At 27.9% G+C, this 12,046-nt stretch overlaps 1 protein-coding gene across 11 annotated transcripts in view; it reads left to right on the top strand.

Moving 5' to 3' along the window:
* The window catches only part of LOC108002966 (zwei Ig domain protein zig-8-like), a 257,216-nt gene that overhangs the window by 133,957 nt on the left and 111,213 nt on the right, over positions 1 to 12,046 (top strand). For all 11 annotated transcript variants that reach the window (XM_062081316.1, XM_062081212.1, XM_062081623.1 and 8 more), the window contains one exon: positions 6,892 to 6,933. The gene's annotated coding sequence lies outside the window, so the exon portion shown is untranslated. The remainder of the gene's footprint in view (positions 1 to 6,891; positions 6,934 to 12,046) is intronic.

Below are 12,046 nucleotides of genomic sequence, written 5' to 3' on the forward strand. Positions count from 1 at the left end.
CATATACTTTTTGCATTTGTATTATTATATTTCTGCACTGATACTGAATCTATTTATTAATCCTTAATTTTTTAAATCAAAGAAATAATTGTTATTATAAAATGAAAAAATTCCATTCGTAGAGATTCTATCGAAAGATCCATCTAATTCTATGTATGTAACTTAAAATTATCAAGTCGCACAAATCATATATAAGCCATCATGTTGTCAGAATATTGATCATTAGAGTTAACGAGTTTGCATAATTATCAACGAGCTTTAATCGTAAATAAATGTCGTCGATGGCCCGCAAACCTTCCGCCTATTTCATAATAATCAATATTTGTTAAAACGCGATAAACACGATAAACAATGTTTGTCGCTCTCTCGTTTACCAAACTGATCACTATTAACGAACAAAATATATAGCGAGACGATTAACACCGTTTCATGAAGGCGAAAATTATGCGAGAATGTTCGTATAAGAGATTATTCGTTTCAAAAGATGTAATAATCGAGGCATGCTTGAGATAAGAATCGATGATTTACAATCTATTCTCCCGTATCCTCGTTAAATCATAAAGGTGTGGCGCAAATGGCGGTCGCGTGACGATAATTGTCGGCCATCTACCATTGTATCGCGTGAAATGAATCAAAAATTCGCCAACAGATATAGACGATAATTGCGTTTAATTTACAATCATATCCCCGTATCAAACAAACGTGTCCTCGCGTGTTTGATTTTAACGCGGTGGGTATCGTTCAATGATCAACGATCGATCGATACTCTTGCCATTGCATTTATCAACCGGTTCCCTGCCTGTTACAAGACTATTTTTCATCGACACGCACACAAACAATTTCGCGAGCGTGGAAAATTGAAGCCCATTCATCGATCCATACCACAGGCATGTTCGAATAATTTAATCACACGCAAGATGCGTGGAAAATACCGACAAAGGGAATTTTGCGAACAGGCAAGATAACCCACTCTGCGATTTACTTTGAAATTCTGCTGGAATTCTGTTCCGTGGGTGGAGATAATTCCGTTGACAGGATTGTATAAAGGGAGTATTCGGGAATTCAGGCAGATCTTTTGGAAATCCTGTAATCAATGAAGCAAATTATGTTGTTATTTTTTTATAGGAATTTCAAAAATTGTTAAATCAATCGTTGAATAAAAACAGTTATATAGAATATAGAGAATATAGAGAATAATTTGATGTAAAGTAGCAAAGATCAGGAATTGATTCGTCAGATTGAATTAAACATAATATAGACTAATTATTTATTCTCCAGAATAGTATCAATTAGTCAAATTGAATGTGTATGATCACTAATTGTCAAATAAGTAGTATATTTACATTTTAACACAGTTAATTCTATAAATAATGAATTCTGAAAATCTTTTTCTTTGATGATAGATATGAAACAAAGTATTTCTATTTTATTTCAGATTAAATTTGTATTTATATCAGCCAAGGATAGATTCACGTAATTGTGGTAATTTCTACGAGGAAATGAAAAGATCGTTTCCATTAATGACAAAGAGACGAAATGGTGAAGCCTAGAACGTAATACTGGTCACGATTGTAACTTAAGCTTGCAATCACAGGGATTTTTCTTGCATTCTTCTTAGATTTAATAGCTAGAATGATACTTTTGAAAGAGGCTATCGCCTCAGATCGTACAGTGGTATAATCGATTATCGAAATTGCAAGACCTACATCTTTAGATTTACTTTTAGAAACGTGGATCAATAAAATTCTCTCGATTTCAAAATTTAATCTATTTTAATCGATTGATGTTAGATGTTATTCAGTGCAACTTATTTGTTAATCTTAAATACAAATTGTTAATTATATTTTCCATTTGGAAACTGATTGAAAAAAATTTAATTATATTATTATTTTATCACGTCAATAGATTCATATATTAATTTTGAATTTAAAAGTAGATTTAATATATCAATTTAACGTATTTCCAACGTTTCAATCGTCTAAAAAAAAGAATACGAAAAATTAATTGTGATATTTCAAATACGATATTGCTTGCTATATAAAGGTGATACTGATAATATAATGAAGAGAACTTTATCTGAACAATCGACAGGTGTTGGAACGTAGGAAATGTGAAGTATTTTTCCAGGAATGTGAGACAGAGATTAAAGATCTTCCTCTCTCTGATTATCTGTGAGAAATAAAAGAATTTCATGATTATTTCAAAAAAAGAAATTATAATTTTTTGTTGACGAGGTTTAGAATCGATAGATTAGGTTTAAATTAATTTTTTTTCAAACAATTTATTGATCATGTTTTATTCTATACATCTTCGAAGAAAAGAAAAAAGTATTTTCTAATTTATAGATTTAAGAAATGTCATGTTGTAGTTTATTATTAACAAAAATAATGATTAATGTATGTTGTTAATAAATTCCAGAATAAGCTCAGAAGATTATGAAATAATAAGACTAAAACATGTTGCGATGTAAATTTTAATGTATCTTCTATGATTTTTAATTTTAAATTTTTGGTTTTTATAATTTCAGAATTCATTGATTGAAAGGATATTTTCATTTTCTTTTTTTTTGTAAAAATATATTATTTTGAAATTTTATTATACATTTTATTTTATCCAAAGGATACTGAGGATATCGTGAAAGCTATGATTAATGCGTTCTGAGTTAGATGTACATGGGAATCTCAGTTCTCGCTGACCTCGACTACTGAATTGCATTTAGTTTGAGCACTCCAGAGATAGCAAAGGCTGAGATAGGGAAGCTTGTTCTTAATTAAGACATTAAGGCAGGTTATTTGATAATATAGTTATATTTGCAGTTTACATATTATAGTCTTAATGTCCATTGATGTTAATATCGCGATATCAATAAATTACAGTATTAAAATTTTGTTAAGAAAAATTTCACATTAGTGAAAAATTAAGTTAGTGAATGTAAATATATATAATTTTTTAAAAAACTATTGGAAAAATATATAAAACATATTATTATTTTGTTAGATTTTCAATTGTTAATAATTAACAAAATATTTTTTATTCTTTCTTCTCACTTTAACATTATATCTAAATATAGTTATATTTTGTAGCTATTTCGTTTCAAGTATTCAGTGTGTGAAGAAATATCTCCTCGAATCATAATCGCTTTTTCTTATTCCAGAGAATTACATTTAATCCAATGAATGCAAAATGAATGAGAAAAGAGAATGATAAATGAAGCCTTAGTTGTACTACGAGCTTCCATTTATATTCGTAACAAGAATTGAAACGCACCATGAACAGTTAAAAATAAATATTACACTTTAATATTAACTACATACCTTTCACAAAAATTCTTCCATTATTATACCCGCAATATGTTAATCCATTTCTTCAATTCGAATGATTTTATAAAATGATGATTTTTAAATTAAAAAAGCAATCTTAAATTCGATCATAATGCGAAATTTCCAAATATAATAAATCATTTTTCTAAAAAGAGAACGAAGTCACGAATTAGATGTAAATTTTCATTTAAAAAAAAAATCTAACACGACTAAAATAATCGAAATAAAAAATTTCGTGCCTCGTTATTTTAGTGGTATCACACAAGTGTGTACGTGATCTCGGTTGAAACAAAAATGAAGTTACTCCCGCTTTCCTATTTCTCATCCAAGTTTCCTTGACTGAATAGAACGGGAACAATTTCTGTACCGTGCATTGATTCGAACAAATACGATAGGGATTTCGTTAGGCACGTATCGCGAGGTGGATTCACACGCGTGTCGCAGATTCAGAATTTCTGCGATATATCGTGCACGTGCATTATGATCCCCGGATTTTTTCCCTCTTCTTTTTTTTTTCTTTTTTTCTCTCTGCCTCTTCCTTTTTTTGCGTGTTCTCGGTATTCCGGAATCCCAGAAACCTTTGCATTATTTATGCGCGTTCGTTTAAAACCGCGTAGCGCTGTTTATCATTTAAATGAGAAATACTAGGTGTGAAAATAAAGAGGGAGAAGAAGTAATTGTGGAGGAACGAGGGTATGGAATTTTAAATAAGAATTTTAAAAGGATGGATCGACGTTCTAATAAGGTTGTTCTGCGTCTTTTCTTTTTTGAGATTTTCTAGTAATTAGGAAATATTGGGGAATAAGTTTATCTTGAAAGGAGAAACTTTTGGAATAAATAATTTTACTTTGTATTTTTGTAGTTTAAGGATTTAGAGTTTTGAAATTCGTCATAATAAATCGTGATATTTAAATTAGCAATAGGATTAATAAATTATTTTCAATTCACTAAAAAACAATACTATTGCTCTAGCTGAATTAAACTTTAATATTCATTTCAATTTTCACAATAAATCGTTTATAATTTATAAAAGCAATAGTATTCAGTGCTAATTAAATCTGGAATTTTAATTAGGAATTATTATTTTAAATAATAATTTAGAAATAAATTATTTCGATACCTAATTTAATTCAAATCATATTTTCTACTTCGTTAATTAAAGCAATTCGAATAATCGAGTTAAAAATTTATTCCCAAAATATTTTAGTAGCTAATTAACAATTTTCGAATTTCTTTGATCAATCCAATAAAGAATATAACCTCGCTTATCACACTTCATTTGTCAAATAACAAATAGTCCTTATTTGAAACAATTATTCTTAAATAACGTTCGCTCGAATATATTGTAGAGCACAACTGGTTCTTCTAGAATACAACTCAATGTAATCTCGAAAAATCGAAAAACTACGAAATCCAACTGAATAAACTTTTCCCTTATCGGTCTGATGGTATTGCAGGAATGTAATGGTAAATGTAGGAAATGTAACGTGGCCTCGAAGTTGCGTGCACGGACAATGAGAAACGACTACTCGACTCACGGTGGAAAATTCGTTGAGCAAAGTGGCCAGTCCGGTTCGAACGCTCTTCCATCCTCATCTCTCAATCCGGCGAGAGGAGGGAGTTCCTCGATCGAGGGCAAAGTAAAGCTCGAAAGTGTATTTGCTAAACGACTTTCCAAGAATCGAACGATTCCTCCCTTCGATCCACTTTTCTTTTATCCTCGGATTTTCTCTGTCTTGGTTTTTAACGATTTCCGTCACGTTGATCGCGAAAGATTCATCTCGTGCCAGTGTTTATAATATCTGTATCTTTGCACTGCTTTCACACTTTGTGCCTTCACTTATGCATGAAATTCAAATGTCCCGCGTTGCATCAATGCTTTCTGAAAATAAATACCGTGCTTTTAAATATATGTAGAGAGAGTATAAATTTATTTACAATTTTATTTTATATTTTATATTTTTATTAATCTTTCGTAGAAATTTTTACAAAAGAATCTTTTCGGGTTAGAAAATTCTAATTTTTTGAAAGTTTGTGGATTTTTGAAATTTTTATTAATGATTTCAAATTCGGTTAAGCGAGTAGATAAAAATAGGAATGAATTGTAAGTGAAATTAAGAGTTGTATGGATAAATTTTTTTAAATCGATGAAAAATGTTTATTGTTCGATAAGTTTTGGAATGGCTTTAATGGCTAGTTGAGAGTTTTTAACAAGTGAATTTGCAAGTAAAATGTAGATTTTCATAAATTCATAAATTCAGTTCATTAAATTGTAGAAAAATTGTAGAAATGTTTTAAACATAATTTCACATTGAATATATTTTTAAGGTTAAAAACCGTGAATTTTCGTTCCATTTTTCTTCTTAATGCATATATTATGAAACGATATTAATCCGTTCAAAGTTCATTACAGAGTATCGTTTCATTGATATTCTCTGATGAAAAAAAAAATCAGTTGAGACATCCATGACAGCAATTTTTTGTTCCATTAAGGAATATGAGACACGCCAGAATTTTCCTATCGATTTGCACTGAAAATGTGATATATTAACGGAAGAATAATTCAAACAAAGATTATAAAAGTTGATCATGCACATGTACATACCTTATTGAAAAATATGAGAAGATGATGTTTTAATATTTTATCTTTAATTCAGTCTTTTGTCTGCTTGTCGATACGTTCGTTAGATTTAAATTTAGATTCTTTGCTGTCATGATATCTGATACCATTTTAAATATTATCGTTCATTATGATGGACAAGATATAAAATTATTGATTTTATTATTAATTAATTAATTAATAGATTTAAATCAATTGTTTAAATCACTTCTCAATTGATAATACGTGCTCTATTAGTGGTGCATGATCATGTTATTTGAATAATTTATATAATGAAGTTTATTTTCACTGTTAACACAATTGCAAATCAATTTAACAAAAAGATATTCCAATATAAAGTATTATGCTGTTTTCTCAAAAACCAATAAAAATATTATTTGATTCTTTTCTTTTATTATTAATTTAATTGTAAAAAGGATCGTTAATGAACAACACATTTTTTAAAAATGTTAAAAGAAATTATATTTAGTTGTTATATTTCGAATTCTTATGATAAAACACTTTAAGATCTATTAAGATCAATTTCTTAAGTATATCTATAATTATTTATATTTCAAAAATTTATAATATAAAATTAATCACAGAAATAATTGAAAAAATAATTAAGATAAACAGATCCAACATATCTAACTTAACCTATTTTTTTCTGATATATATTCTGCACTCGTTCTGCATATGCGCAGATTCATATATTAAAACAATACCCTTCCAACGAAACAGATACACAGTTCTCATGTGCATAAAAAACTAGACTAACCTTGTTCTCCATGGTAGGATGTAATGACAATCTATGGAGAGCTGCATAGCTTTTCAGGTCAGAATTATCTATCTAGTTCATGTATATGAAAGTGCATAAAAATTTTTTAATGCAATTAAAGAAATTTAAAACGTTGAGGAATGAAACAATGAAGTATGGAAATTTTACTAACTAAGCAATTATTTCTGTTTCAGGTTACCTCTAACATCGGTGGAGGATTGCATCTTGTGTTCGTGGTAAGTTTTATCTTAAAATATCTTTTTCATGACTCAATTAACATGATTGAAGTGTTCAAAATGTATAGATTTATTATTACACACTATTGCTTGATTGCAACTTATAACTTTGACAAATGTTTAAATTTTATTTCTCCAGGTATAAGTTGAATGAAAATATTAATTTATTTAGGCAAGTAGTAGAGATCAATTATTGATCATGTCAATAGTGCATGAAAAGGAATTTCAAACAAATATAAATCAACGATTCTAATTTTGCCAGACACAAATCGATAATTTTTCATCATCATTGCAAATTCAAACAAATAGCACAGGTCAACAATAAAAACATTATTATAATTTTCGATTAACATTAACATAATTTTCTCGAACTTACAGCAAAACTAAATTAGACGTAACAAAAGTTACTAACATCCTCCAAGTTTATCCGTGAATATCCATTTATATAATCCAGAATATATCAAAGTTTACTTCCTCCTTCCTTTTCGTTATAAATTTTCCTTATAAACGAACTTTCCTTTTACAACGTTGTTGATCACTCGTCGCATTTATATATGAACCACTCTAATTTACTCGAGAATAAATGTTTTCCTCCAACTATAGGCTGATGGCGTTAGAAATATCGTGAATCCTACGAGCGAACTTATGCTAATTAACCGTCGACAGTAATTAGGTGCAATTATACCTTCAGTAATTACAGTTAATATAACGAGAGATAAACAAGCAAGATTGTTATATGCAAGTCGCAATGGGCATTATTTTTTTCACTCAGTTGTTATTTATTATAATTTATCCTTCAGTTTCTTCTTCTTCTTCTTCTTATCAGATTGTTCTTATATTCATTATGCAGATCATACGTATGCATCGAGTTAGATGACAAAAAGTCTCTCCAGTGTAACTTTATTAAACGCTTATCAGTCCATCTTAATGAACTGATTCGAATGGCGAAACACGATAAAATGAGAAATTATACTGTAGAAGGTGGAGAGTGAGAATGAGAATTATTTTTAATAACGAAAAAGAGAAAAGAAACTCAACGAGTAATTAACATGTACACGAGTTGTTATGAATAAACAGAGAGGTTAATATAACGAATAATATTGATGTAAATGAGGGGAAGAAAGATAGTTGCAAGTTTCTGAAATATCGGTACACGTTTCTCGATTTAAGAAAAGTTCGGTAACTAGTTATAAAGATTGGTGTAAAACGTGGTTGTACGAAACATTTTAAAAGTTGTAGAAGTAATAACGATAGCGAATTAAAGTTTGCAGAGTGACGCCCTTAAAGATTATATCATCATCTTGTGAAAGATGTACGTGATAAAATTGCTGGTTAAAGTTTCTTATAAAATGTTTCGTTTAAATATAATTTTGCAATTATCGTTATCCGTTAATTGAAAACAGTTTTCGTATCTTAATGAATTATAATAAAATTCGTCAAAGGATAATTGTTCAAAATTTTCTTATATTTGGAAAATAAATTAATACATAAACAATAATAATTAATAATTGATATTGTGATTAAATTTGTAAAAAAATTAATATTAATATTAAGTAATACAAAAATATTATTTGAATTAAAATATATATTTCAAAAATATGAATTTAACGTAAAAGAGAAATTGCATAGATAGAGTGACAAATTTTAGAACTGTTAAGCAAAAGTTGACTTACACGTTAACTCTGGGGAATTGAATTAACTGAGAAACAAAATTAAAATTGAACAAGGTTGACATATTCGGCTTGACTAAAGTTGAAGTGGTGATGGTTTCTATCCTGTAACCAGCCACCTTAGGCTCGGCTCTGTGTACATTGCGTGGGTGAAGAGATGTTTACGGATCTATCTAATTATTTAGAATTATTTGATGTTATCGTCTTTGATCACGTTAGCTGTACCACAAGATACTAAACCAAGTTAAAAGGGCGATAAAGTTAATCCCCTTGTTTGAGCCATTTTACGAAACATTAAAAAAAACTTGTTAAATATTTTCCAAGCACAATTGTTGAAGTTTAAAAAAATAAGATAAATTGAGAAATTATTAAAGTATTTCGAAATTATTTCTCCATTTGTAATCCTATTCTTTCCTCTATAACTTTTTATTCTTTTAATCAATTTTGGTATTCACATTCTCCCATTTCCATAAAAAAGAAACCAGACCAAACCCTTTATTGTAACAATTTTCCAAGTAACAAATACCAACTATCAATACAAACTTATTAAAACTGACAACTCGTATTAATTTGTCATTAATGCAAGATATATTATTCAAATGTATCAAAATTCTCGTTGATAGACACTTTCACCGTTTCGAATAACAACACAACGTGAATATAGATTAATTTTCACACATTCGAATCAAAGCTGAGACAATTATTTGTCGAGGAAACAATCTTAATCCGTCAAAGGCAGGGAACTTCCCTTCGATCTCTCCTCCCTCCAAGAAACGTTTCGTTCCAAATGGAAAGACATTTTAGACTCGGCATATCTTCGCTTCGATCGCGTTTCAAAGAGGGGCGGGAACCGCCATCTCTCGTTACTCTGACTCAAAGTGATTCCTCCTCCTGCGTATCAGTTTACCCGGGTTCAAAGTCGTCGAAAAGCGTGCAAGAGGAGACGATCGTTTCGAACGCAACCGGTAATAAAAGGCGATTAGCAAGCGCAACACGGAATCTATGAGCAAGTTTTATCAAATGGTACATCCGCATCTGCGGTAATGCAATTCTCTCGTTATCCAGTTCGTTCCTCCCTCGTTCTATTGGAGTAGAGAATTTTTTTTTCTTTTCTTTTTTTTTTTTTTTTTTGATCCTAGAAAGTTGAACTCGAATTGTAAGGTGAGGACGAATGTGAAAACGAATCAGGTTATTCTGCGACGAGGTTTAATTATAAAAACAATATAAATATATTGTTACGTATATGTATATGGTTTTGTTTTTATCTAAAAAATAGGTAAAGTGAAATATCTGTTGAGGAAAGAAAGAATTATGGAAAAAAATGTTTCTTCGGGAAAGTACGATATGTACGATATTATTAAGTTTTTAACTTTAATTTTTTATTATTTTTAATGCATTACTTGGAAAAAAGTATTAAGTTATGTCGAAAAATTGATATTTTTAAACAGATTGTAAGGTGAAGATTGAAGATATTACGTGAAAAGCAAGGAGAGCATGAATAGTGTATGACTCTGCGTTTTTCCTTGTTTTTCATATAATAAGTTTATAAACTTTAAGTTATAATATAAAAGATACTGATACTTCGAGATGAATAATTAATCTTGTTTGCTCCTATGTCCAGTGTGCATGAAAATTATATTATTTAAAAGCTATTTAAAAGCTTCAAAATAACTTAATATCTCTCGCAATATAATATCATAATATGTGTTATATAATGTGTTATATAAGGAAATAAATGTTTTGATATAATCAAAATTTCTTTTTAAAAAAGAAAAAAAAAAAGAATCTTATTAATATCTTACGTAATAAATTTTTCATGGCATGATACTGTAATATAGATGCCGTAAAAATTATATTCTAGAAGCTATTGAAATTTATTGAATGATGTAATAAAAAATATAGGAGTTTATTTAAATTTTATAACATTTATTGCTAGCTGCATATTTCTCAAACTATAAAAATAGATAGAATAAGAGGCATCATACGTTGAATTTCTTTACTATCGGTGAATAAATATCTTGAGTGCATCCGATCACCGAATTTTTCAATTTTCTTTTCACTTTTTCTCATCTTCTAAAAGTTTCATGTTTATTCATATCCTTAAAAATATTGCCGACTATTAATTTACTTAAAAAAAAATTTAATTTGAATTTTTATTTTTCTCGATAAAATCTTCAGCATAAAATTAAAAGAAAAAAAAAGTTTCGAATATTATTATTCTTTCGAAATAAATTTGTTGTTTTTGTAATAAAATAAAGTAAAATATATAATAAAATAATAAAATAAAATATATATAATAAATAAAAAAAAATAAAATAAAATAAAAGTTCCTTTTTAAAGAAATTTATTAATAATGTAAGATTGTACAATTTAATTGAAGATAATTTTAAAAAACAAAAGGAATATTAAATTTTGAAACAAACTTCTCAAAATGACAATTTTTTTAAAAAATAATTTCTATCAAATATAAAAGAGAAGATTTAAAAGATAATCTTTTGTTAGAAATTCTATTTTATAAATATTTAATTATTGCGATGAATAAATAATCCAAATGTTATTAATAAATTTGATCAATAAAAATTGTTTCAATTTTTATCATCGGCTCAATTATTATCACACGATTAATTATAATTTCAATGTAATAGAAATAAATTTTTTTAAAATAATTTATAAGGTAATATAAAAAAAATAAATTTTTAAATATAAAAAATAATAAAAAAAATAAATTTTTTTTAATCTACATGGATTAAAAAATTAATTCAAAATTATATATAAATTAAGAAAAAAAATAATTTATATTTATCTTATATTTTATTATAAATTTTTTCGAAATATAATTTTATTTACGATTTATTTTAATGATATGCATTTAATTTTATTGTTGGGTCAAAAAAATAAAAAATATAAATCATTTCTCGATTAAATAAATATCGATATTATACAAGTATTTATACACGATACGAAATGTCGGCACGAATCGAGGGCACGGGAAATGACAACAATCGGTTGTCATTCGTATCCAAAATATCGATATAACGGAGTCGTGTTCCGAACACCGAACGATACGGACGTGTTAATTCTCTGCTCCTCGTAAGAATATTATACTATTTAATAAATTAATTAATCTTGTATAAATAATTATAAATTAATTAATTATCGTAACATTCGTAAAAATAATAAATAAAAATTATTTAACGAATGCGATAATATATATTTCGACAATAACAAATAATAAGAACGCATGAAAATATAATTATTTTTTTTTTTTTTTAGAAAACAACGAAAAATATACACGATTATTCTATTCGAAACACATGGAAAATTTTGTTAACCGGTGTAACATTCGATGCAAAGCGTCCCGATAAACTCGATCGAATAAATTTCATCTTCCAATATCGTAGATTCGAAACAGGAAACGCTTACGGTTTGCAATACAATCTCCT

The sequence above is a fragment of the Apis cerana genome, linkage group LG1 (genome assembly GCF_029169275.1).
Source record: "Apis cerana isolate GH-2021 linkage group LG1, AcerK_1.0, whole genome shotgun sequence".
In the NCBI taxonomy this organism is placed as follows: domain Eukaryota; kingdom Metazoa; phylum Arthropoda; class Insecta; order Hymenoptera; family Apidae; genus Apis; species Apis cerana.